The 27,821-nt window shown below is 33.8% G+C and overlaps 1 pseudogene; it reads right to left on the bottom strand.

The window, feature by feature from the left end:
* The window catches only part of LOC149554251 (uncharacterized), a 170,764-nt pseudogene that overhangs the window by 56,693 nt on the left and 86,250 nt on the right, over window positions 1-27,821 (bottom strand).

Here is a 27,821-nt window from a genome sequence, read left to right as displayed (position 1 = left end):
ATGGAAAATGTATTATGCCATGCATGATATAGCTTTAATTGCATTTTTTTGTTTATTTTAGGGATCTTATGACCAATATGGAATACATGTCAAAGAATGTTTGTTGATTTTATTAGCATCTATCTTTCCATGAGATCTGTTATCTTTTTAAGCATAAAAAAGATTCATCAAATGGCTTTTCTTATTAGCCTCTTGAACAAATTAACCTCTCTGCATAATAAAACTTGTGCTTGAGCCAACCCTCTCAATGGAAAGAAAAATTTAATTTGACAAAAATTAGAGTTTTCAATTGAAACAAAGCTTTCAGTTGAGTCTTGTATTACGGGATAGCTTATTGCATTCACGTACACAAGAATCTAAGTTGCTTGAGAAAGACATGATTAATGAAGAAGAGCTTACTAACACAATTAGTTTTGAAGGAGTTGTAGTTAGTTTTAAAGTTTTATTAGGTAGTTAGTAGGTTTGGGTAGGTGGTATCAGCCTTTTAAGGCTTTGGAAAATATTATCAAGGCATGTAAGCCTAAACATGGGGATTCAATCTGGGTAAGAAGATTAATATCAATAAAAGTTGAAAGTTTCTTTGCACATTTTGAGTTGACAGTTTGAATAGTTATTGACATTAAAGACAATAGATTTCCACAATGCATGATAATGAGAATCCTGCTTCTAGGTAAGATTGTGTGAGATTTTTTTGCATCAGCATTTCAGATCATACTCAATGATCCATCATCAAGATGAGAGTGTGGAGAACGTGATAGTATCCATTAATGTTGATGATGGGCATTGAATTTCCTCTATTTTGAATTTTGAAGAAAGTTATTCTAATCAATATTGGATGAGAAAATTAAGTTTGAATTTGTACTATGAAAACCCTCTACTAGGGTATTTTGAGTACACAAAAAAAAGTAGTATCTTTTATGTTACACACGCAATAAACCCTAAAAAGTATTAGGTATTTAAGGACATGCATTATAGTTTATGTTTTAAAGGTTTCCAGAGTACCATGCAAAAATTTGGTACATGTTTGGAACCATAGAAGAAACTATGATATATCATAGAGAAAGTTGACTATAATAGTTTGAAGGTTCAAACACTATCCACCAGATTTAATAGTATGAAGGTTCAGACTCTACAAGCACCAATGCAATTATTCTATAGTTCTACTATCAACATCAAAATAGGAAGTCTATCTGAATCTTGATAGTTAAATTGGGAGCCAAATTAAAGGAGGTTGTGTCATGACCCCTCGTAAAAGGAATCCTACAATTATAACTAAATAAATTTTTATAATAATAGTTCATTATATGATTAAAATATACTATTTTGACAAACTATATAGAGAAATATTTATAGTCCAATTATTCTTACTAATTATGAATTTACATTTTTCATAATAATATAAATTTATATTATTCATATTAATTATAAATTTGTCCCTAAATCTATAGGGATAACAAAGTAATATTAATTATAAATAATATAATTATAGGTAATATTAATTATTTATAAATTATAATTACTCATATTAATTATAAATAATATTATTCATATTACTTATCCCTATTATAATACATAGACAATTAATCCCTAAATCTAATTAACATTACATAAACAAAATATCATTACATAAAATAAAATATAACATATTTGATATGACACAAATCAAATAACACATCAGGTCAAGGGACACAACTAGTTAGAGACTTGAGGATCATATTTGTATGAGGTCATCATCATCAGTTAGGGGAGAAACACAAAGGAGGTAGAACAAGTAAAAAGGGAACATATTGCAGATTGCCATCATTAAGAGGCATGAAACTTTGAATATGAAGTTACGATAGAAACATCAACACTGAGTCACTTTCACATAAAGCTATGGGTGGTGACGTAATATATATATATATGGTTCAAGGAATTGGAATTGATTGAAAATAAATATAAATTCTATATTTTCCAAGTATAGGATGAATACTTGAAGCTATTCATAAGACCTTAAATTGGAAACTAAGAGCAATTTAAAGTTCATTCCAAAATGGGACATTACAAGTTGGTAATAACCTTGTAGTGATGGGTACTCCCCTTTAGGGAGGAGTAGTCATATGGGTTCAACGGAAGTACTTAAACCATTGTTGTATTGTTTAAGTTGTACTTGGGCATTAATCCAAAAGAGAATAAAATTTAAATACACTTTGATTAGACATTTGAACTAAAACTAGTTGTGCCTTCATTGATATAGGTAAGATGCTCTAGAAGAAAAATGCGAAGACAAAGTGCAAGGAAGCATAAACAACAATTCTTGATTCCTCATAAATATATGTATGTCATACCATGCCAAAGCTCTGGCGTAGAGCATAGGAATGAGTAGGACCACCAAAGATCTTATCATTTTAGTGGACAAGAGAGCTTGTGAAGAGTAATAAAAAGTGTTGTGAGAAGAGCAATGGTAGATATGAGAAAACCCTAAGGCCGAAAAGGAATCCTATACCGAGTGGAATTATAGCAAATTTAGGCTATGGCAGCTCACTAAGTCTAACAAAATCATCTCATTCTTTGAAACTTATACTTTTTATTTGATCTCCCACAAATCTCAACCACTAGTAATGGAAAATTCATCTTCAACTATGATGATCGAGCCCTCCAATTGTACTTTAGATAATTTCTATCAATGCATTCAAATATATTTCTCTATTTTATGATTTTTTAAGGTTTGATTGTTATAAGAAATGGTTCCATCTAAGGGTTTCTATTGTTTCTATTTTATTTTCTAATATAAAGAAAATTGAATAAAAAGTATTTTTCAAAATATAATTTTAAAACAAAGCTCAAGTTGAAGTAGTAGAATAGAGTTGATGAGGAATTGAACAATTAATTCTTCAAGTAGCCATTACATAAAATCTAAGTTACCAATTCGGATGCATATTTCGAAGTGGATATAGGAAGTGTGATTTTTTTTTTTTGGAGGGGGGGGATATGGAGGCTTATGGATGTATTTGTACACACACACACACACACACACACACACACACACACACATGTAATATATTTTGTGTGTGTCTGTGTATGTGTATGTGTGTGTGTGTATATATATATATATATATATATATATATATATATATATATATATATATATATATATATATATATATATATATATATATATATATATATATATATATATATATATATATATATATAAAATATAATATAAAATAATAATATTGCCAATTATTATTATTATATATTGCTAAACATTATATATAATACTAATAAATATTATCTATATAATACATGTTCAAGTAGCTCTGATAAATTCAATCAATCAATTCCTTATAACCAAATAGGAAATTAAGGCAACTCCTAAGTCCTGATATATAATATTTATAATATATATTAAGTAGCTCTTCAAAAATTCTTCTAAACTTATATGTAGCTCCTAGGATATGTAAAATCTATAATATATATTAAGTAGCTCCTATGTGATCTCACCATATCCACCCTGGGTGCATCCTCCTGGCATCCAATGGGCTTCCAAATGCACCACACAACTACATGCACCAACTTCCACATCCAACCTTGGCCAAGACAAAATAGTAACTTAGCTTTCAGTGATAAAATAAGTAGGGCCACAAAAATATCTTACATTGTAAAGAACATAGAATATATGTAGACATAGAAAAAAAAAGTTGGGGGAAAGTTGTAGCCCAATCTTTGTTTTTGGTTGCAAAGTGTAAGAGACATGGTTGGGAGCTCAAATTGTTGATATTTCTATGAGCATCAGGCACCAAGAAGAAACAATAGTGCATTCCACCAATTTTATTATTTAAAGTTGTCAACAAAATCTAGCTCATGATTAAGAATTATTTTTAGTGCTTGCATTAGTGGAGCTTAGGAATCAAAGTGGCTTATTTATTACTAATCCAATGTCACCAATTATGTGAGGGAAAAAAAATCACAACATTTCTAGGTGATCAATTGAGGGACCATTACTTACAAAATGTTGATTGGAACAAGGGCACTAACAATGCATCTAGGTTAGCATAAGCTTACCTCAAAATGGGTTTCTTGTCCATTCCACTTTCTTGTTGAGTAGAATCTAGGTAGTAAGTCATTGATGAATCAAGAGTATTATGTTGTTTTTCTTGCTTCTACATGTTTAAATCCATGGAACTTTAAGTATCAGATGTAGTTTCTATACGAGTTGAGAATCCAACTTCGAAGATGGGCCAAGATCATCTGCAATGCAAATAGCTTGCTGAACAAAAACCTAGGGAGGAAAGAGATGAAGTAAATACTGCACAAGAGAATATTTCACAATAGAAAATTAGAATTTTTATGTGAATGGAATAAATTTACAATGAAAGAGAGGTCACTTATAGAGACCTCAAGGAAGCTTGTAGAACAAGCTTGGAAGGTGGTAGAAGATAAGTTTGACAACTAAACACACTTTCCACAAAAGGGCAGAACATGCTAGAAGGGAAAAAACCCCCATGTTTTCAAAAAATTATCTCTACAACTATTAAATACATGCATTTACCTAAGTAATCTTAAGTAATAGAATAAATAATTAATTATTTACTCTAACAGTTTCTTGGTCCAACTTTCTAGTCCCCCATGAAAAACCTTTAATAGTTTCATGGATATTAGAGTCACTATCTAGATGTAAACTAAACATCATGGGTGGGCATAGAAGAGTAGCTCCACTTTTATTTACCAAGTCTTTGAATTGGACTTCTTGTAAAATGAAAGAAAGAAAGTATAACGATGTCTGAGCACACAATCTAGTACCCTATAGATAATTATTGGAGCTTATTACTAGTAAGAATTTATCTTATAGGAAAAATAGGAAAAAGGTTAGACTTTAAAAAGAAAAAATAAAATCTCTTATAGAAATCAAAAGCAATTTAAGTTTAGTATGTTAGTTATCATAGTAATAGAAGCAATTTGAGTTCAGTATGTCAGTTCTCATAGTAACAGAAGATGACTGAAGAGAAGATAACAAAATTGTCAACAGCAATGAGTGAAACAAATGATGTGTCATTAGTTACTCAAATAGGGAACATAATCACAAATGATGTCATTAGAATAGCATAGGTTTTCTCCAATCTCTACTAGTGTGGCATGTACCTTCCCAATAATCTTGAAAGAATCAAAAGTCCTATATTAGCAATTAAATAGTTTTATTGTTTATATTAGAATACAAAGTGATAATCAAAAACTAAAAGGATACTTACTTTGAGTCATTAACAACAATCTCATTGAACATAAAGAATTATTTCCTTAGAATCTTCACGAAATCCAAGAAGTACCCCACCAATTCAAGACTAGTGATGAATTAATGAATAGATTCATCAATTACTATGACCAATAAAATCATAAAACCAATTAACTTAAATGAGATCCATTCTCTCTTGACAATTAAATCTAGTCATTAGCAATCCCACAACAAATGCTAATGGCATGTAGTATAGAGAAAAATTAACAAAGTAAACATATGGCTACAAAGGACATATTGTTACCATGGTAAATGTTACGTGTCAGAGCATGCACGGCTATTTGGGCCATGTTTTCTTCATGATGAAAAATTTGATTGCTTCACTATACAATGGAAAGGAAATGACTTCATCCTATAAAATTTTAAAATAGTTGTGCATTTAGAAAGAATAGCTTCTTCATTTTGACACTGATAAATATGGAAAGAGGAGTAGAACTAGGTGAAAAGAAAATTGAAATAGACTATTCACCAGAATAGAGCATGTATATTATATTGACTTTAGAGCCAATGAAAAAATATAAATGGAAGCTATAAAGTTTCAATTCCACAAGCATTGAGCCACACCTTCCACATTACTACAAAGTACAAACTAATTACTGTACGTACATTAGATTCAAAGTAATTCACTATTACACCCAACAATCTTAGATAAACAACTATTTGCTAATCTAAAGCTTATCTTGCAGGAATTATATTGTACAAAGATTAGGTAAACATACATTCTGAATCTTTACAAGAAGAGAAATTATATTCTTATCTAGCTTTCCACTCACTATCCTATAAAATAATGGTTAGCCCAATTAAATTGCAACATATTCCCTCCATGTAATAAATGGATAACATATAACAAAAGGTATACAAGAACCAAAACCAAGTTTCGGACCTCAAAAAGTATATACAGTAGTTAAGTAGTTCATTAGTGTCAAAGTTAAATTGATATAGGGTGACATTGTTAACATGCCCATTATTGAACAAATAATCTACATAGATTGACAAATTACACTTTAAAACAAAATTCAATGGTTTTCCACACATAGATCCTTTTGGAAAACTATTCCAAACAATTTAGTGCAAAATATATGCCTTAAGAAAGCCTTTTCATTTGAACTTACAAATTGCCTACTCACTCTAGAAATTCTGAATCATGATGCTTAGTGGTTGTAGTAACTATACAACTGTGCTCTCTATTTTACTAATCTTTAGAACATGAAGCAACTATGACACTACTTGCTTCTCCATAAAAAAATTGCATGCAGTAAAGGTCAAAACTTGAATTTCATAAAAAATATCAAAAGATTTGTATGCCAAAAATATCAACCAAAGGAAAATTAAAAATTTAAATAGATGAGTTTACAAAAAAAATCTTACTCAAAAAATGATGGATCATGTTGGTCACCATAATTTACTAACTCTATTATGGATCTTAGCATCTCAATTACAAAATCCTTTAGTAAGGTAAATAGAAAGTAGTGGTTAGTTTAATAATGACCAAGCACTGCATAAAGAAGCAATAAGATCAAAAATATTATGATCATACATATAGAACCCAAATAGTGGTTGAAGAAAAATGTAAAATAGACGTACATACTTATAAGGGTCATATTTTTCCATGTAAATTCCACCTTTAAATAGTAAGTGCATTAAGATACTCTTACCTTGTTAGTATCATTCACAATTTGGATTTTTTGTAGCTAGTCATTTAGGTGTCTACATTGGCAAGAAAATGAAAGTATATTCAATTGAACAAGAGTAGGTCCACTAGAATCAACAAGAATATTTAGTTTCATTAGAGAACTACTAGGTTAGAAAACCCTAGGTCATGAATATTATTTAACCAAAGTAGTAAAGAAATTTAAACTTAACAAGTGTGATAACAATTAAGTACAAATATCCCTTCAAGTAAGTACATCTCAATGAAAATAAAATAGTAGAAATGGAACTCTACAAAATAATACAATAACTTGAAAACCCAACATCTAAATATTAATCTTCCCAAAAGAAGTAAAACTCTTATGAAACTAAATGCAATGTTGTTGACATAAATTAAAAGGTTAGATCTTACATCAGATATTTAAGGGAAGTTTAAAAGAAAGAATTTGTTAAAGAGTTATATAAGAGGAAAAAAACCTTTGAAAGAACTTAGTGTCTAAGATAAAACTTGAACTAAAGATAAAAGAAGTAAAAAAATTGATAGAAAAATGTCGCAAAAGGCACAAGCATAGCAAGGGGTCAAAAAAAAAAAAAATTAGTTACAACTTTGCAAAGCATAATTGGTGATGATATTAACAAGCTAAATAATAAATTCACCATATAGACATCATTACATGTTGTAAACATTGAAAAGTGAAGAATCATACAATATTCAACATTAAAAAAAAAATACAAATTACTAATTACTATCAAGACTCAGTATTCTTATGTATGGAGAGTAAAATTAATAAATTAAATAGGGAGAAATTACAAGGTTTAGAATCCCTTCTCATAATTTTCACACTCTTTATAATTCAAAGAACAAACATCTTAATTGGGGCTCACGTGATGATAAGAAGTGCTCCTAGAAATATTGTCACAATAAGATTCATAAGGTGAAAGAGAAAGCACCTCCGAAACATACTCTTCCCCTTATAGACCTCATCCAAAGTAAATTGCAATGATAAAAGTAGCAATCATGGCAGATAAGATAAGATAAGATAATAATATTAATGTCCAATGAAAGACCACCAAAAGGTCTATGGGACTAAAATATTACAACAAGATTGTTGATAACGATAGGAGCACCAAATGGTGTCTTAGAGAGAGAGAGAGAGAGAGAGAGAGAGAGAGAGAGAGAGAGAGAGAGAGAGAGAGAGAGAGAGAGAGAGAGAGAGAGAGAGAGAGAGAGAGAGAGAGAGACTAGGAATCCTTTCTTGGAAAAAATAAATCAGTCATAGAAGGATACGATTACGAATGGATAGGAGCTCTGATCTATCTCTATGAGTTCATAGAGGAGTTTCATTGATGTAAGAAATCGACATGGGGTCTAATAGACATAGAATGACCAAAAGAATTGGTAGAACTAGATGACCTTTTCACACCATGCAAAGGATATAATATGTGAAAAAGGTAGTAATGAGCTAAGTAGAGGTATGCCAATGAGGAACTAGTGACTATAAAGTACTGTGACAAGGCATGATGGCTTCTTGAAGATAGAGTGTGAGACACTGCTAGTCACAATAACTGAAGAAAGCTGAAAGAAATATCCAATTCCCATCTTTCAAACTCCAGCCAAACATCTCTCTATATTCTTCCTAACTAAAGAGAAGTCAATACTTATATAGATAGAAACACAATCTTATCTCTCTAGTGATGCCAACCTGCTTCTCTTTAAAAATCAATTTAATTCATAAATACCTCATCTTTCCTTCTTGGCTATTAAGTTGGAAAACTAGGAAAAAAATAGAACTGATGCTATCTAAAACTAAGAAGTAGAAGCACAATAATCCAATTACTTACAACCTAATATTGTCCTAGTCAAGCATCTATAAGCAAGTTCTTGGGTATTATAATGCTATATTATTAGTGACAAACATGGTAAAATATTAAATAATAATGAATCTCTAAGATCTCTTGATAAAAAAATACCATTGAAAATATTTGATAAAATTCAACAACTAGTTTCTTATCTTAATATGGATGTAATATTTCACCCCAAAGGCCCAAGTCAGCCTTGTCATAGTACTAACTTTCAAAGTACACACCAAGAAAGTTGTCAAGTGATTTACATGTCAAAACTTCTAATGAAATACATTTGATAGATATAGAATAGACTTGACCTTTCTTATATCTTGCTTGCATACTTTTAAATTTTAGTATATATTCTATAGCCTCTTGTAGACCTTAATATCATATGATCATTTATTTCATTAAGCCATGCATGATCAAATGTGACCTCAGATAGGACAACATAAAATGTGGGACATTAGCACACAAAAGTTAGAAACAACATTTATTGTTGACAACCTTTTCTATGTTAGCTTCCCTCTACTATTGCCAAAATAGCTTTAATCTTAGGTAATTGAAAAAATAAATCTAATTCTCTAGGAATTAATAGTTGAAACTTCCAAGCTACCAAAGGACATTTCTTTGCAAAACATTAAGTGTAGTTTATTGGCCATAAGACATAAGTGCTCCATCCATTACTATCTACATCAATTGAGTTTAAACAAACAATATGATCACCAACTAGATCTCAACTAGATATGATCTCAAAAGAAGGGGTCATACCTACCCACTATGATTGGATTGTAGTTGACATGCATGCTTGCAGTTCATTTGTAATGCCTTGCACTTCATTCATAGTACCTTGAACAACAATAGGTCTCCCAATTTCAACTACTTTTATGGTTATGTATAAATCAGCTAGTTAATCTTCTCCTCATGTGAGTATAAATAGCTTTCAAGAGAAAACCAACTAGAAGAAACCATCCCCATCAGAATTTGATACGTTGGTAGCAATGCAAGTAAAGGTTACTTTTCACTCTTAAAATTAGTAAAGGTTACTTTTGTAACTAATATTATGTACCCCTTGGATCTACATTTCATGTTAGGATGACATTATGCTAATAGCTAAGTGAATTAACAACTTAAATCTCATAATTATTAGCATTCATGCTACAACTAAAATAGTAAACTATTTCTCCAAAGTGTATTTTCATAATATTCCTGATGATTTGATGTTTGATATACAAGTATTACCAACAAAAATAGGAACTTAACTATGAATTTCTTGATAGAGTAGGGTTTATTTTCTTTTCAAGCTTTCTTAAATCATCTTATTTTTTAGCACTCTCTCAAACTCCCCTCAATCTTTTGAACAAAAAAAATATAAAAATTTCTCAATGAACTGTAATGTTGTGTGAAACCCTCCTGTCAATTCTTAATTTAGTAACTTTATTCTAATCTAATATTGTAACATAGAGTATATGACTATCTAGTCTGATTTTATTAGCTCAACCACCAATTCTTGCTACATGAGAGTCACAACTAATCTCAATTTGTCAACCAAATCTAGGATGAAGAACCTTGTAATGTTCAAGAGATTTGATCAATCATAGTATCCATGATGGTCCTTGAGTTCAATGATAATACATTTAAAGTGTCTAAGAAGTGACATGTTCGAAAAAAACATTGCATGCTCCATCTATCAGGTATTTTCTTGTACTAAATAGTGAAACAAAGAAATGGACAAAGGGGATTTGAAAGTATCGCTAGGCACAATTTGGACAAACCTAGACAGGGCAAGGTCAAAATTATAGACCTTTTGATTTGAGAGCATGGATTGTCTAAAACAAGTGAACTTGAATATCAGAAGGTCTTTTAGCCCTAAAATTTTGGTCATAAGATTTGATTATTAATTTTTATGTTAAAGCATGCCTAAAGTTGAGTAGAGGATTAAATAGCCATAATTTGCTGAAGTTTTACAAAATTAAAAATTGAGCTTAGCTGATAATTGATAACTAAATGTCAATATTCACATATTAAAAATAAATCAAAATTGTTTACCTAATGTAATTGTACATGAAACATCAGTATCTATGCGATTAGTTTACTTGTTAAAACTAAAACCAACACCATTCTCACTTCCAAAAGTGGCTTTTGTTTTGTGTCTTCATATTGTTAGTTGAAGTATTTCTTTCACAATCAAAAATAATTTTAGAAAAAATGGTTTTTACTTTTAGATTTTTTTGGATGAGTTTTTTGATTGTTGGAAAAGTTCTTTGGTCCTAGTCTTTATAATATAGTCTATTGGGATATAAAGTACAAACTTACAAAGAATCAAATCAAAGAAACTTACAAAGCATCAAATAAAAGGAAATCTACCAATTTTATTACAAGAGAGTTAATGAAATTCAAACTATAAAAGCATCTTGAAGATAAGGACCTTTTAATACCTTGTAAAACAAATTTTGAAAGAAAGCCTATATATTTTTGTGTCAATCAAAATTTTGAGCTTGCAATAGTAACTAGTTTATAGATAGAAGGATCCAATTAAAAAAATCTACAAATAAAGTGAAAAGCATGGAAGGAATGGGCATAAATAATTGTAGAGGCCTAAAACTAAAGCAAATGTCAACAAAGAGATTGTATAAAATAGAGGAAGGAGGAAAAGAGGATGGAAAATGAAGACAAAGTGAAACAATAAAGTGAACTAAACAAAAGAAGATAGTTAATCTTTAAATGGAAATCCAAACAAAAGACTTCTTAGGATTAGTTAAAGTAATTAAGCTCATTTGGAAAGCCTTTTAGTAAAACTAAATAAAGGATTAAAAAAATATTTGTAATAATATATATTACCTTCCATGAACATTATACATAGCAAGAGGTTCTATCTTAACTAATCATTAGACTACATGTATATCTAATTGTAAAAGATTATTCGGACTAAAATTTTATGATATATAAAGATAGAAAGTTGGCCATAGACATTTGGAAAAATTAAAATGTATCATTAATCTTTAAACAAAAATTTAGACAAAAAGACTTCTCGAGATTAGTTAAAGTAGTTAAGCTCATTTGACAAGTCTTGAAGCACTAAATAAAGGATGGTAAAAAATATGTAATATTACATATTACCTTCCTCAAACATTATAAGCAACAGGAGGTTCTAGCTTAACCAAGCAATAGACTACATGTATATCTAATTGGCAAAAATATTGTAGGGACCAAAATTTTATCATATTTAAAGATAGAAAGTTGGCTACATACTTTCTTAAAGATGGCTATACACTTTCTTATTATGGTGAGCTGAAGTTAGGTAAGGAAATTTTTTTTTAGATTCCATCCTAGACAATGCACCACAAGGGTATAATACACTTATTGGGTTTAAAAAACATAAATTTTAAACTTTATCTTATATGTATTTTCAAATTTGCAACTCTTTGCATTTTGAGCTTTTGATAAAGCTTATGTTAAATCAAGGCTTGTTGATCTATCTAAGATAGAGATAAAAAGCTACGGAGATTTTATAACCATCAAATCTCTCAAAAACATGTCTAGGTGTTAAATTGCATAAGATACTACATAAATTATAAGTGTGGCATACCTCAACCAATAAACTGCAAGTCCTAGGATTCAGCATCCAAGCAAAGCTATATTCTGGACTAATTGAGAAGGGGAGAATAGGTTATGGCCTCCAAGTGTACAGTTAAGAGACATTCCATGTTGAGTTCTATGTGAAGAACACCTCAACCAAAATGGAACAAGTTCTGGCATAAATCAGCTAAGCCAAGGTACATCCCTAGTGTGGTTGATAGGACTACAATTTCCCATGGCATCCAAATTTAAAATTAAGTACAACAAACCACATTTGTACCTTAATTGACAAGGTGTAAGTCCCAGGATGTAGCATTAGGCCAAACTATTTCCCTAGTGTGGTTGAGAATTATATAAAATTCATAAAATCAAATTCTCAAGAGTTTTGAAAAATTTAAAGTTACAGTTGTTAGAAGTTGGTTTTGTTAGATTAAAATTGAAGCTCTTGGGAATCCTTAGCTAATATATATAAGAGAGAACATTCTTTGCTAACTTTACTAAGAAGTTCTTTGCAGATACATGATGGATCACAAAAAATAGATCATATCTTATCTTACAATGGTGGAGACCAAGGTCACATAAATAAGGTGTTCACATAACAGCATAGGCTGCCAAGGAAAATGAACTAAATTTGAAAAACTATTGGTTCAATGATACTGAATAATATGAGATGAAAACAAGTCTTTTTGGTGCATTTCACACTAGAACTTTGTGAAGAAAATGATAAGAGTTCAAGAAATACTTGTCTAAAACAAATACATGGATAATTATCCTTGGACTATTGCAATTGTAATGCCCCGCCAAGGGATCCAAAGAATTGATGGGGACACAACCCAAGAACATAATGGACACAATAGAAAAGGGAAAATTATATTAACAGAGAAAATAAGCCAGTACAATAGTACAGGAAAATAAACTTCAAAACATGCCTTAAGGGCTTACAATAGCATAAATCTGGAGATAATTTCTCCTTCCAGTACCTCATCTCAAACTCCACTCTGAACTGCCTTTTACAATGCCAAAAATCTCCTTAAATAGATCACAGAGGGTTAAGGACTAGGAGTACATTCTAGAAAGTGCTAGTAGGCATCCACCGACCAAATAGAAGGTTCCAGAAGCTACGTTAGAAGTCGGTGCAAATCTAGAAGAATCTAGAAACGGTAATCGAACTTTCAGGAGGCATAACTTTTGAACCGTAGCTCGTATTGACAAACTGTTTACATTTCTATAGCCCTATGGACCAGATTCACTTTTCCCCCATTTTTGGCCCTTTTCAAGGTCATTTAATGTCCCTAACCTAACTTTGAAGCATTCTTAGGAGGTCTCCAAAATCCAAAAAATTGCAATAACTTTCAAACCATGGGGTCTTTTGACCTGATTCTTTTTCTGGAATTCTCTAAATCACAATTACATTCATATAGCCAAACTACACCTCCTAGTTCACCAAAATGATGGCCCAATTACATGCTCCTATTTTTTTGAGATTTTCTAACTCACTGATAGTGGAACTGTGAGAGTTGGAACCTTTATTTGGCCCAAATGGGTATCCAAAAATGAAAACACATGAAACAGAAACTAAGTCTAAGTACATTTTTTTGGGTGACACAGGATTGCCCTTATACCTCTGGATGCTCCTGAATCAGACACCCAGGGTAGATTGAAAAGTGACCCTGTCACTTTATGAATGGTAGAGGAAACCTCAGCTGCTGAAATCCAAGTTGAGTCCTCGATTGGTCGTCCTTTCCATTTGACCAAATACTCTTCATACTACCTGTTTCTGGTACTTCTACCCACATAATGATCTAGAATGTCTTCTATCTCCTCCTTCTTAGAAGTAGGAATTGGACATGGCTCTAACACTAGTTCCTCATCTGCACCATCATCATGATACTCTGTTAAATCTGCAATGTTGAAAATGGGAGAAATCTGAATACCATCTGGCAGCTCCACCTCATATGCATTTCCTGAGTCATGTTTTTTCAGAATTTTGCAGGGACCAAATTTCTTCATTTTCAGCTTGTTGTAAGTACCGACTGGAAATCTCTCTTTTCGTAAGTGCACCATGACTAGATCCCCTACTTGGAATTCCCTATGTCTTCTCCTTTGATCACCCCTAGCTTTATACTCTTGATTCATCTTGGTAATGTGTGCTTGAACCTCCTCATGTAGATGCTTAATATGTTCAGAAAATTTCTCAGCTTCAGCACTTGTCCTCTCCCCTTATTCTATCTTCCTCAGCTCTGGTGCAGTCCTTGGGCTACTCCCATATACAATTTGGAATGGTGATTTTCTAGTACTCCTATTTATAGAGTTATTACAAGAAAACTCTGCCTGTGGTAGAATCAAATCCCATACCTTGGGCTTATCCCCAACTAAACATCTGAGCAAATTGCCAAGACTTCTGTTTACCACTTATGTTTTGCTGTCAGTTTGTGGGTGATGCGTGGAACAGAATTTCAAGTCTATTCTCAACTTTTTCCACAATGTCCTCCAGAAATACCCCACAAATTTAGTATCTCTGTCAGAAACTATACTCCTTGGAAGACCATGTAGTCTTACCACCTCTTTGAAAAATAAGTCTGCAATATGGACAACATCATGAGTTTTGTGGCATGGAATGAAATGTGCCATTTTGGAGAACCTATCAACCACCACAAATACTGAGTCATTACCCCTTTGTGTCCTTGGAAATCCAGGAAAAAAATCCACACTTATGTCCTCCCATGGCCTTGATGGAACAGGAAATGGCTGATATAGGCCAGTATTGTGACTAAAGCCCTTAGCAACTTGAAAAACCTGGCAACTCTGTACAAAATTCTTCACATCTTGTGAAATTTGAGGCCAAAAATAATGTTCTCTAAGAATGGCAATGGTCTTATCTCAACCAAAATGTCCTTCCATCCCTCCACTATGTTTCTCCTTAATCAGATTTTCCCTCATGGAACTCCTTGGAATGCACAATTGACTACCCTTGAACAACATGCCATCCTAAATCAAATAGTCTAACCACTTGGCTCTATCTACAACAACAGGCTCTTTACAAGGTTTCCATGCTTCAGCAAAATTAGGATCCTCGGGGTACAAATTCTTGAGTTCATCAAACCCAACTACTTCAACCTGCATTACTGTAAGCAACAACTGTCTCCTACTTAGTGCATCTGCAACCCTGTTATATTTTCCACTTCTATGCTTCAACACAAATGTATAACTCTACAAGAATTCTACCCACTTCATATGCCTCTCATTTAATTTACCTTGGCTATTTAGGTACTGTAATGCTTGATGATCAGTATACAAAACAAATTCCTTTGGCAATAAATAATGCCTCCATTTCTTTAAGGCCTGAACTATTGCATAGCACTCTTGATCATAAACAAAATACTTCTTTGCATCATTCAATTTTTCACTAAAATATGCAATAGGCTTACCTTCTTTGCTTAATACAGCCCCAATAGTGTTGCCACTGGCATCACAATCCACCTAGAAAACCTTTCTAAAATCTGGAAGTGCCAACACAGGCTGTTCTGTTACCTTCTTCTTCAGCAATTCAAAACCTCTCATAGTTGTTGTAGTCCATTTGAACTCTTTTCTATCCCCTCTTATTGTATCAGTTAGGGGTGCACATATGCCACTAAAATTCTTAATAAACTTCCTATAAAAACTAACCAGACCATGAAATGATCTTACCTCAGTAGCAGTCCTTGGAGTAGGCAATTCCAAGATGGCTTTTACCTTCTCTGGATCCATTTTGAGACCTTTAGGTGATATAAAAAACCCCAAATAGACTAACTCCCTTTTTGCAAAGATACATTTCTTTAGATTAATTAATAGTTTCTCTTCCCTTAGCCTTTCAAGGACACTACGAATATGCAGTAAATGTTCTTCCAAAATCTTGCTAAAAATTAAAATATCATCCAAATAGACAATAATAAATTTTCCCATGAACTTCTTAAGTACCTCATTCATGAGCCGCATGAAGGTGCTTGGGGCATTCGTCAATCCAAAGGGCATGAATAACCACTCATAAAAACCCTCCTTGGTCTTGAAGGCTATTTTCCACTCAAATCCGTATTTGGTGATAACCACTCTTCAGATCTATCTTTGTGAAGTACCGAGCTCCACTCAAGCAGTCCATAATATCATCCATCCTTGGCAAAGGAAATTGGTACTTGATGGTGATCCTATTTATAGCTCGAGAATCTGTACACATCCTCCATTCTCCATCCTTCTTTGGTGCGAGTACTACAGGTACTGCACATGGACTCAGGCTCTCTTAAATCAAGCCCTTCCTCAACAACTCTTGAACTTGTCTATTTAGCTCCTCTGTTTCAGTAGGAGTCATCCTGTGAGCAGCCTTGTTAGGAAAACTAGCTCCTGGAATAAGATCTATCTGATGACTGATTTTCCTTACTGGTGGCAATCCATCTGGAACATTATCAGAGATAATATCTCCAAACTCCCCTAGTAAATCTAAACCTTCAAGTGGCATTTCACTACTACCTTCTTTATCTTTCCTAGGAATCAAAGCATAGCACATGTGTTGATGTTTCATGCCATCTAAAAAATTCCTTCCATCAACAAGACAAATCCTAGCACTGCTACATACCTTTTCCCCTTCCTTTTTCATGGGCTTCAATTTGTGGCAAACTCCATCCTCTGTTAGAGAGTATGTGTTTGCATGTCCATCATGTACTGCATGTCTATCAAACTGCCATGGTCTACCCAACAATAGATGGAAAACATCCATCGAAATGACATCACAAAGAACTTCATCATGGTAACTCCCAATTTTGAATTTCACTAAACATTGTTCACTTACCAGGACCTTATGATCATCTTTTACCCAGGCAATCTGATAGGGCTGGGGATGGTTTTTCCTCTTGAGATTCAGCTTAGAGACCATCTCTGCTGATACCAAGTTATCATTGCTACCACCATCAATGATCACATCACAACATTTATCCTCACACTTGCATCTGGTACGGAACAAACTCCTCCATTGTCCTGGTTCAATCTCACCACTTAGTAGGACTCTTTCATTTACCAAGGTCTCTCCTCTTTCTGCATCCTCTGAATGTGATGATTGTGCATCCTCATCCACATGAGCAACCCTAGCTTGGCCCTCAGCTCTCGTATCTGTCCTTCCTTGTTGTTGAGGGCATTCAAAGGCACGATGACCTTCTTCATTGCAATGGAAAAAGGTACCACGAAAGCCTCCTCTTCCTTGTCCATTTCCTCTACCTCTTCCTCTCTGATTTCCAAAGTCTTGATCATGGGAGCGGTTGAGACCCTCATTCCTCTGGTTCCTGCTAGTTCCCACATCTTCATTTTTCTTTTGGGTTTTATTGCAGCCTCCAGATAATCTACCACTTCCCCTTCCTCCTTGACCACGCCCTCTTTGTCTTCCTTCAAACCTTTTATTCAGCTTCTCTTCAACTTGTAGGGCAAGCTGGTATGCCTCTTCAATGCTAGTCATTCTTACCAGACTTAATTCCTCCTGGATGCTAGGTCGCAACCCTCTGATATAACGAGCAACTTTCTCCTTATTTTCTTCTACATGTCCCACTCTATTCAAGAGTCGATAAAATTCCTCTGTATATTCTTGGACTGATCTTCCTGCTTGCTTTAACCCATGCATCTTCTTAAACAAATCAAGCTCGTATTCCACAGGAATGAACCGCTTCTTCAATTTGTCCACCATGCGATCCCACCTTGTGATCTTCTCCTTTCCTCTTTTGTTTCTTTCCAATTGAACCTCTTGCCACCAGATTTTGGCATGGCCTTTTAGTTTGGCCTTTGCAAACTTAACCCTATCTAGGTCCTTGATATCCTCATACTCAAAGTATTCTTCCAGTTCATTGATCCAATCAATCAACTCATCTGATTTTAGATTTCCTGAAAATACACCCACTTCAATTATGGGTCTTTTCCCAAACTTAGTAATGGCCCTAAAAATCCTTTCCTCTGCATGATTCAGAACTTTCTCATCAAATTCCCCTTCTAGTCCCATAACTTCTTCTTCATTGTCATCCTCACTGTCGTCACCAGCGGCAACATTTGCTCCTCTACGGAGCTCCTCTTGCAATGCTTGTACCTGCCTTTGGAGGGCTCTAACCTCCTTAGGATTAATAGCTCTGGCCCTTCCACCACACTCTCTTTGTGGAGGCATCTTCTAACTTGAACCCACAACCACACAGTCTTGGTGCAAACTGCCTCACAGTCGGTGCTCTGTTTACACACTCAGGAAAACCAGCTCTGATACCATTTGATGGGGACACAACCCAAGAATAGAATGGACACAACAGAAAAGGGAAAATTATATTAACTAAGAAAATAAGCCAGTACAACAGTACAGGAAAATAAACTTCAAAAAATGCCCTAAGGGCTTACAATAGCATAAATCTGGAGATAATTTCTCCTTCCAGTACCTCCTCTCAAACTCCACTCCAAACTGCCTTTTAAAATGCCAAAAATCTCCTTAAATAGACCTCGGAGGGTTAAGGACTATGAGTACATTCTAGAAAGTGTTAGTAGGCATCCACCGACCAAATAGAAGGTTCCAGAAGCTATGTTAGAAGTCGGTGCAAATCTAGAAGAATCTAGAAATGGTAACCGAACTTTCAGGAGGCATAACTTTTGAATTGTAGCTCATATTGACAAACAATTTACATTTCCAAAAATCTCTCAAAGCGCTCTATAGCCCTATGGACTAGCTTTGCTCATCCCCAATTTTTTGGCCCTTTTTGAGGTCATTTAATGCCCCTAACCTGACTTTGAAGCATTCTTAGGAGGTCTCCAAAACTCGAAAAACTGCAATAACTTTCAAACCATGGGGTCTTTTGACCTTATTATTTTTTTGGAATGCTCTAAATCACAATTACATTCATCTAGCCAAATTACACCTCCTAGTTCACCAAAATGATGGCCCAATTACATGCTCCTATTTTTTTGAGATTTTCTAACTCACTGATAGTGGAACTATGAGATTTGGAACCTTTATTTGGCCCAAATGGGTATCCAAAAATGAAAACACATGAAATAGAAACTAAGTCTAAGTACTTTTTTTGGGTGACACAGGATTGCCCTTATACCTCTGGATGCTCCTACATAAAGAATTGACCTAAAGTTTCACTAAGTTTGGTAGCTTTTTTTTTTTTATACATGAAAGTAAAAACCACTTATAACTTATACATAATAATGGAAGCAATAGCAACAATCCAAATGAAAGTAAACATAAACATACATAACATGTTTCATTCTTTATGGATCCCTCAACATTGAATTACATCTAAATTAACTTTCATCCAACATCACATCCTCATGAAATAATAATGATAAGTCCAACATTCATAAATTACATTTTTGATTGCTTAATCATCCACTGTACATGCCACAAGGTATGATAGGCTTAAAAGAATATACATATTGAAATAAAGTATATCATCATTCTAAATCTAATCCATGATGCAATAGCATAAATGAAACCACAAATCATACATGATACGTCATCATAAGAGATAACCATAAGTAATCAAACATAATTAACTAAGTGCATGGTTCCTCCCAACTATTAATAGCATCATTAGACCATCATGGGTCCTAGACATCCCTCAGTGCATAACATCCCATGTCACTGAAGAGATCATCAGTATTATCATAGTAGGAATGCCACTCCTAAATCATACTACATCATATGCATAAAGTAATCTAACATGAAAAATAAAGCATAAGATCTAACATATGAAAATCATCATTGAAAGGATACATATCCACCATCATGCATCAACTACGGTGTTTCAAACGGATCTCAAATGATAAGAGTGATAAAGCACTAACACCTAACCATGTGGTACCTAAATTTTCCACTCCCACCACGCTGAGGAGATAATCTCAAGTCCCAAATAGGTTGTCAAAATCACATAGCATAAATACTCCCTAGGTCCAAGAATCCTAAAAGTATACTAACTCAAAGGTTTCAATCAAAAAATTGACATCTAATCCCAAAGGCACACAAAGACATGTAGGAAACCTACTATGTAAGCGAAAATGTGTCATCACATAGATCACGCTAGAGTTATACTGGTAGTCTCTCAATAGATCCCGACCCCCTATTGATCCCTATGCGGCCACTGGAATCCTCTCATACAGACGAGGCACACTATGGAATGCAAGGTTGCAACCAAGCATTCTCTCTACTCCCATCCTAGTCTATACTATCACTCAAGGCATGGGCAAGAATTTTTTTTATCTTTTTAGGTTCATTAAGTCGATATTAGGTATGAATGTTTTCACTTATTAAGACAACTTACAATGAGTTACCCTGGTAGCCACTCAGGGCCCCGGGCCCCATTGCAAGCTACTTCCCCACACTACAAGTAGATAACCTACCCTAAGCTCATGGAATCATAAATATCAAAATCACAAAAGATAATCCATAATATAAACATCAAATCTCCATGAGTCAACTAAAAAACATCATAGATAATCATGACCACAACAGTTCTCTATTGGCAACTGAAGGTATCCCTGATAGTCATAAGAATTATTGCTTCTTAACAAGCAACCAAAAAGTATCTCAAAGTAATACTGATCAAAGACCCCAAAATGGTTGAGTCAAAACATGTCACAACATGACATCATCAAGATCAAATAACAATTAAATTCCATCAAATGACTAGGAGTAACCCAAGTATAATTGATCGATGACTCAAAATGGTTAAGTCAAGTGTCTCATACATATGAATCTCAGCTTCACACAAGAAGACTGGATAGCAATAACAAACAGTAAATACAAACATCTCATAGAGCATACCATCACATAACTATGGTCGGGTTTATAAAGATCGGAATCAAAAGACACCATCATAACATCAAAATCATAACTCTCAAGCCTCTGGTAGACATCCTATAACTGATTAACACTAGTCAACCCCAAAAAACCCAAAACAAGAAGCATAAAGTAAACACAATGCAAGCACATGTTTTGGTTTGCTAAGATTACATAGTTGAATAATGTGTGGAGGTCTCAGTTTTCATTTTCCAATTTAGATATTAAGTGGAGAAACTTTTGTACATTTTTCTTAACCCATGTATATGTTTGGTAGATATAGGTTTCTCCCTATAACTCTTAAAATCAATTTTCCAATTATTATAATGATATTTTATTTATATAAACGTTATTTGAAAATGACCCCCATCAAATTTAAATAGTAAATTTTGACATGAGAAATTACCAATTCTTTTCATAATCATCTTTTCTTCATAATTCAAATCAATTAATTAAATTAAATCTATATTGTTAGATTACAAAATAATTTATTATTATAAAGAATGATCCTTTAATTCATAACATTTATCAAATATAATAATAATTAATTATTAATAACATATATACACACTTACATATACATACATACATACATACATACATACATACATACATATATATAATTATTAATATTTAATGATACTAATAATTTTCTAAAATGTTATAAATATTGAGTTGTGAAAATTCGATTTTCACAGCCATGAAAACCAAATTGCATAACACATATAACTTAAACATTTTTTACTAAAAAAATTTAAAACAAAACACATCATATATGTGTACCACTAGCGGTACGTAGAACCTTGCGGTTGTAGGGCCTACAACGATAGTGGTACAGAGTACTACCTATCATCGCAGTACCTGTGATGCAGGTAGTCTACATTCAAAGGTACAGGGCACGGGTCCGTCCCCCCTAAAATTTGATTATTATTTTTAATAACCTTTTTTAAAAACATTTTCCTCAAATATGAATCACGATGGGATTTTATAAAGTTTCTCACTACGATTTAACATTCGAACTTTCAATTAAATATATATACATATGTATATATATATATTTATATATATTTATATATAAATGTATATATGTATATATCTATGTATATATATAAATGTATATATATATATACATACATATATATATAATATGTATACATATATATATATATGTGTGTGTGTGTGTGTGTGTATACATATATATACATACATATATATATATATATATATATATATATATATATATATATATATATATATGTATATATATATATATACACACACACACACACACACACACACACATATATACACATATACATAATTTTTTTGAAAAAGGGCTTCCAATTTAAGAATTTTCTTATAAAATATTTGTTTCCTAAATTTACTCAATAATTCTTCTAATAGGTTTGATTATAAATTTTAACCCTAGTCCCATAATTTCATCGAATCTACGCATGAGGGGTTTTATCATATAAGAATTAAATATCTATGTCAAGATTAAAATGATTGGAACATTCACACATAGAATCCTCAGAAAGTATTCAGAAGACACGAAGAAGACAGGAAGTGCAAGAAGTGAAAATGACATATGCAAAAATCACAAGTGTCTACCTGGACACTGATGCTAATCACTTCTCCTCAGAAACTATAGAGCAAGCTCCTTCCTTCTCCAAAATTCTCCAGTCCTCCAAACACGCTCTCCAAAATGCTCTCCCTAAGCTTCTAGGAGTGCCTAAATATAAAGAACTCTCAGGAAGCACCTAGAATGTCTCTAGAAACAACCATAAGGTGTTGACAACTAAGCATGAGCTTTTCCAACCTTCTAGATGAGTCATAAGAATGTAGACACCATATGCTTAATTTGTGCACTAACTCTTGTGTTGTTGACATATGTGCAATAAAAAGGTTCGTTTACTCCTAGGCAAGCTTATAACTTTTATTTTAATTCTTTATTACTTTTATTATTATTATTTATTTATTACTTTATTATTATTTTTATTATTATTAATTTTAATTTCTAATTTCTTTTATTTAATTCTTTTTTCAATTAATTTCTATTTAATTAATTATAATCAAAATATTAAAGATCATGATATTATATTAATTTTTCCCAAATAATTAAGTTATTAATTAAATCTATTTATTTAAGACTTAATTAATGGAAAATTCACCATAGACCTCAAAGATAAATTATGAAAACCCATCATAGAACAATTCATACAAAATCAATCTAAAGGGTTAGAAATCACAAATTATGTCATCCGACACATTCAGAAGGTAAAATATCCAGATACTTGTCCTACCTCACTAGGACAAATGGTTTAGGGATTTCAGATTTGGACTTGAGAATTTATATCCCTTCTCTTACCATTGAGATAGTGTGATAGGGTACACTCATCCTGACAATTCAAGGAAGTCAATACTTGATACCTGCAACTTGCATAAAACTATGCATGTACATACACTATATATATTGCTAAACTAAACAAGCAATGGCAAGAAGTGGTGCATCATGTAGATGCAGACTAGCAGGTGACTACAACTCCCTTCCTTAACCACATCAAAAATGCCATACATAAGAACAAACATGCACACCATATAGTAGCATGCCTTATGGTTGTGATAGTACTCTAGATATTGTTGTAAGTTGGTATCTGGGACTAGGTCTTCTATTAGAGGTCGTGGTAGAGGCCATGGTCATGGAAGAGCTATCAATGTCCATAAGTCTATCCATGGAGAATCTACTCATGAGAAGAGTAGAGGAGAGCACGCTAGTAAGCACTAGGATGAGAGCCACAGAGAGGACCAAGCTAAGTCTGAGGAGGTTATTTTGAGATAGATGATGCAGACCATTCTTGATCATCTACCTCCTACTCATGAACACCCTAGATCACATCAGATAGAACAAGAGCATAGACCCAAGTCTAGGAGCCCTTGGAAGGATCGATAGAGATACATTGTATCTACTTAGATGAAGGACCTTTCAAGATCCAAGGTCAAGCCCTTTAATGGGAAAGTTTCTGGATATGTGGCCAAATAGTGGCTCATTCCCCTTGACAGGATTTTTTCCATGCAAGATTTTGACAGCAATGTTAAGGCAAGATTTTCCATTACCAACTTGGAGAATTTTGGAGCCACTTGGTGGACAATTGAGGAAAAGAAGTTGGGCATAGATATGAGCAGTGTCACTTGGGAGCTATTCTTAGAGAGTTTCCATGAATGATTCCTACTAGAGGAATGGAAGCAGCAAAAGGCAGATGAGTTACATAATCTCGAGTAGTATTCTATGACAGTGATAGAGTATGAGCACAAATTTTATGAGCTTATGTCCTTTTTAGGATTTAGTGACAACTTAGCTCAGTTGACACAACACTCTATTAGAGGTTTGAACAATCGTATAATTGGGGGTGTCAAGGTATTTGGGCCAAAAACCCTCAAGGATGCGATACAGCAAGCCATCCTTGTTGAACAAAGTTTCAACCTTGGTCAGGGAGGTTTTTGTAGGAGCACTTGTAGCATCAAGATCTAAAGGCAACTATAATTTAGCTGGAAACAGGAGGCCTCATTTGTCTAAGGGGAAATAGTTTTAGTAGTAGTCTCAACAGATGCAACAGTAGAAGGGACCAAATTCTAAGCCTTAAGGTGGTGGTGGAGGTTCTAACTCCAAGAACAACTATAATGCTCAGTGCAATAAACAAAATCAACCCAATCAGCCAGCTCAGAGTAGTCAATCTTTTGTTAGTAGGAAGAATCGTCAACAATCAAATGCACCACCTATGGGTAGAGGTTCTGGCAGAAATACTGGATGCTTTAGATGTGGGTAGATTGGACATTTTGTAGCTCACTATCCTTAGCAAGCACCTCAGTATTCAAGCCCTAGGCCAATAGCATCTGAGCCTATAGTAGGAGATGCAAGAAGAGCTCATAGAGTGTTTGTGGTAGTAGATCACCATCAGGCAGATCATCAGGGACCAGTGGTTGAAACCACAAGAGCTATTCAAGGTACATCTCTTTTAGTGTTGTTTGATACTACAGATTCATTTATTTCTCTATCTATAGTTGCTAAGTGTAAGCTAGATGTGGTGAAGCAAGATCATGGTTGGCAAGTGAAACTAGCCTTAGGCATTAAGCTCTCCACATATTCTATATTTCATAAGTGTGGGCTTAGCATAGGAGGATTTGATATTGTAGTTGACCTTTGGGTTATACCCCTTGGTTCCTACAATGTGGTTTTGGGTATGGACTGGTTTGGATCTCATAAGGCCAGTATAGACTATAGGAAGAAGATTATAATGTGCCAAGATGACCAAGGGAACGATGTGAAGATAGTTGAGATACCAAGGCCTATATCTCTATGGATGATTTCTGCTATGCAATTGAAGAGGAGTTTCCATAAGGGATGTCAGATATTTGTTGTCATGGTAAATGATCTTGATTAGGAAGATCTTGTGGGGAAGACTTTAGATCACCTGATTTTACAAGAGTACACAAATGTATTTCCAAGTGAGATTCTAGGCATGCCCCCGAAAAGGGACATCGATTTCAGCATTGATCTTATTCCAAGAGCAGAGCCTATGTCTAAATCTCCTTATCTATGACTACATAGGAATTGGGTGAGTTGCATCTTCAGCTAGAGGAACTATTGGTCAAAGGGAGCATTCGACCTAGTGTATCACCATGGGGATCTCCAGTGCTCTTCATGAAAAAGAAAGATGATTCTTTGCACCTTTGTATTGATTACAGATAGCTGAATAAGGTGACGATTAAGAATAGGTATCCTTTACCTAGGATTGATGACCTATTTGATCATATCAAAGGAGCTACAATATTCTTCAGGATTGACCTTAAGTCAGGATACCACCAGCTTTGCATTAAGGAAGCCAACATTCACAAGACCGCCTTTCAAACTCGATATGGGCATTATGAGTTCATAGTGGTACCTTTTGGGTTGACAAATGCTCCATCAATTTTCATGAGTTTGATGAATGGGGTGTTTCGATCTTATCTTGATAGGTTTGTACTTGTGTTTCTTGATGATATATTGATATACTCTAAGTCTCATAAGGAGCATGAGGAACACTTGCGATTGGTTTTACAGTGCTTAAGAGACAATTAGCTTTATGCCAATGCAACTAAGTGTGAATTATTTAAGTTAGAGATTTAGTATTTAGGGCATGTCATTTTAGGTGATGGTATTTCAATAGACCTTGCAAAGATTCAGGCAATAGTAGATTGGCCTACACCGACTAATGTGTCAGAGATTCATAGTTTCATGGGTCTAGCTGGTTATTATCTCAAATTTGTCCAAAAATTCTCTAGAATAGCGCATCCTATCACTTCTCTTCAGAGAAAAGGAAAGAAGTTTATTTGGATGGAGAAATGTGAGGAAGCATTTTAGAAGCTCAAGGAGTTTTTGACCAGTGCACTGATCTTAGCAGTACCTGATCCAGAAGGAGATTTCATGGTTTATACCGATGCTTCTCTTGAAGGGATTGGAGCAGTTTTGATGCAGAATGGACAGGTGATTGCATATGAATCATGCAAGCTCAAGGATCATGAGCTAAATTATCCTACACATGATCTTGAGTTGGTAGCGATAGTTCATGCTTTGACAAGATGGAGACATTTCTTTTTGGGGCACAGATTTGAGCTACATAGTGACCATTGTAGTCTTCAATATATTTTCACTCAGCCTAATTTGAATGCTCGCCAAAGGTGATGGATGGAATTTCTATGTGAGTATGATTTTGAGGTAAAGTACATTCAAGGAAAGGAGAATGTGGTTTTAGATGCTTTGAGTCAGAGAAGACGTGTGATATCATCTATGACTCTTAGTGTTGATTTGAGGAGTCAGATTCTTCAGGCACTTCCTATAGATTCTTGGTACCAAGAAGTGTGCATAGAGATAGATTCAAGAAGACCTTTGGAGGGTAATTTTGTAGGATACGTCTAAGAATTAGATGGTCTTTTGAGACATTTAGGGAGGATTTATGTGCTATTACTGGATGAGCTTCACACCTTGATTCTAGAAGAAGCCCATTGTACACCCTACTCGACACATCCAGGTGTCAAGAAGATGCATGCTGATTTGTGACATTTATTCTATTGGTCTGGGATGAAGTGATACATTGCTGATTATGTGGTTAGGTGTCTTGAGTGTCAAAGAGTTAAGGTAGAACACCAGTACCTGGCTGGACTTTTGCAACCAAATCTCATTCCTTCATGGAAGTGGGACATCATCTGTATGGACTTCATAGTAGGATTACCTATGATTGTTCGTCGTCATGATGCTATCATTGTCACTATTGATTGGTTGACTAAGGTGGCACATTTTTCACCAATTAGATCTTCCTACATGGTAGCTTCTATAGTGAATTTCTTCATGTGTGACATTGTGAGACTAAATGGTATTCCCAGGAAGATCATTTCTTATAGGGATCCTATTTTCACATTCGCATTTTGGACATCGATGCAGCATGAGCTTGGAGCACAATTGAATTTCAGTTTAGAATATCACCCAGAGATAGATGGTCAGACAGAGAGGGTGAATTAGGTTTTTGAAGATATGTTAAGGATGTATGTGATGGATAGGCAGACACATTGGGAGGACTCTCTCTACCTAGTGGAGTTTTCTTACAACAACGGGTATCA

This window comes from Cupressus sempervirens, chromosome 6 (assembly GCF_028749045.1).
Source record: "Cupressus sempervirens isolate cs-2001-9-10 chromosome 6, ASM2874904v1, whole genome shotgun sequence".
NCBI lineage: Eukaryota > Viridiplantae > Streptophyta > Pinopsida > Cupressales > Cupressaceae > Cupressus > Cupressus sempervirens.
Note: the sequence above shows the minus strand (reverse complement) of the source record. Positions and strands in the feature narration are given on the sequence as shown.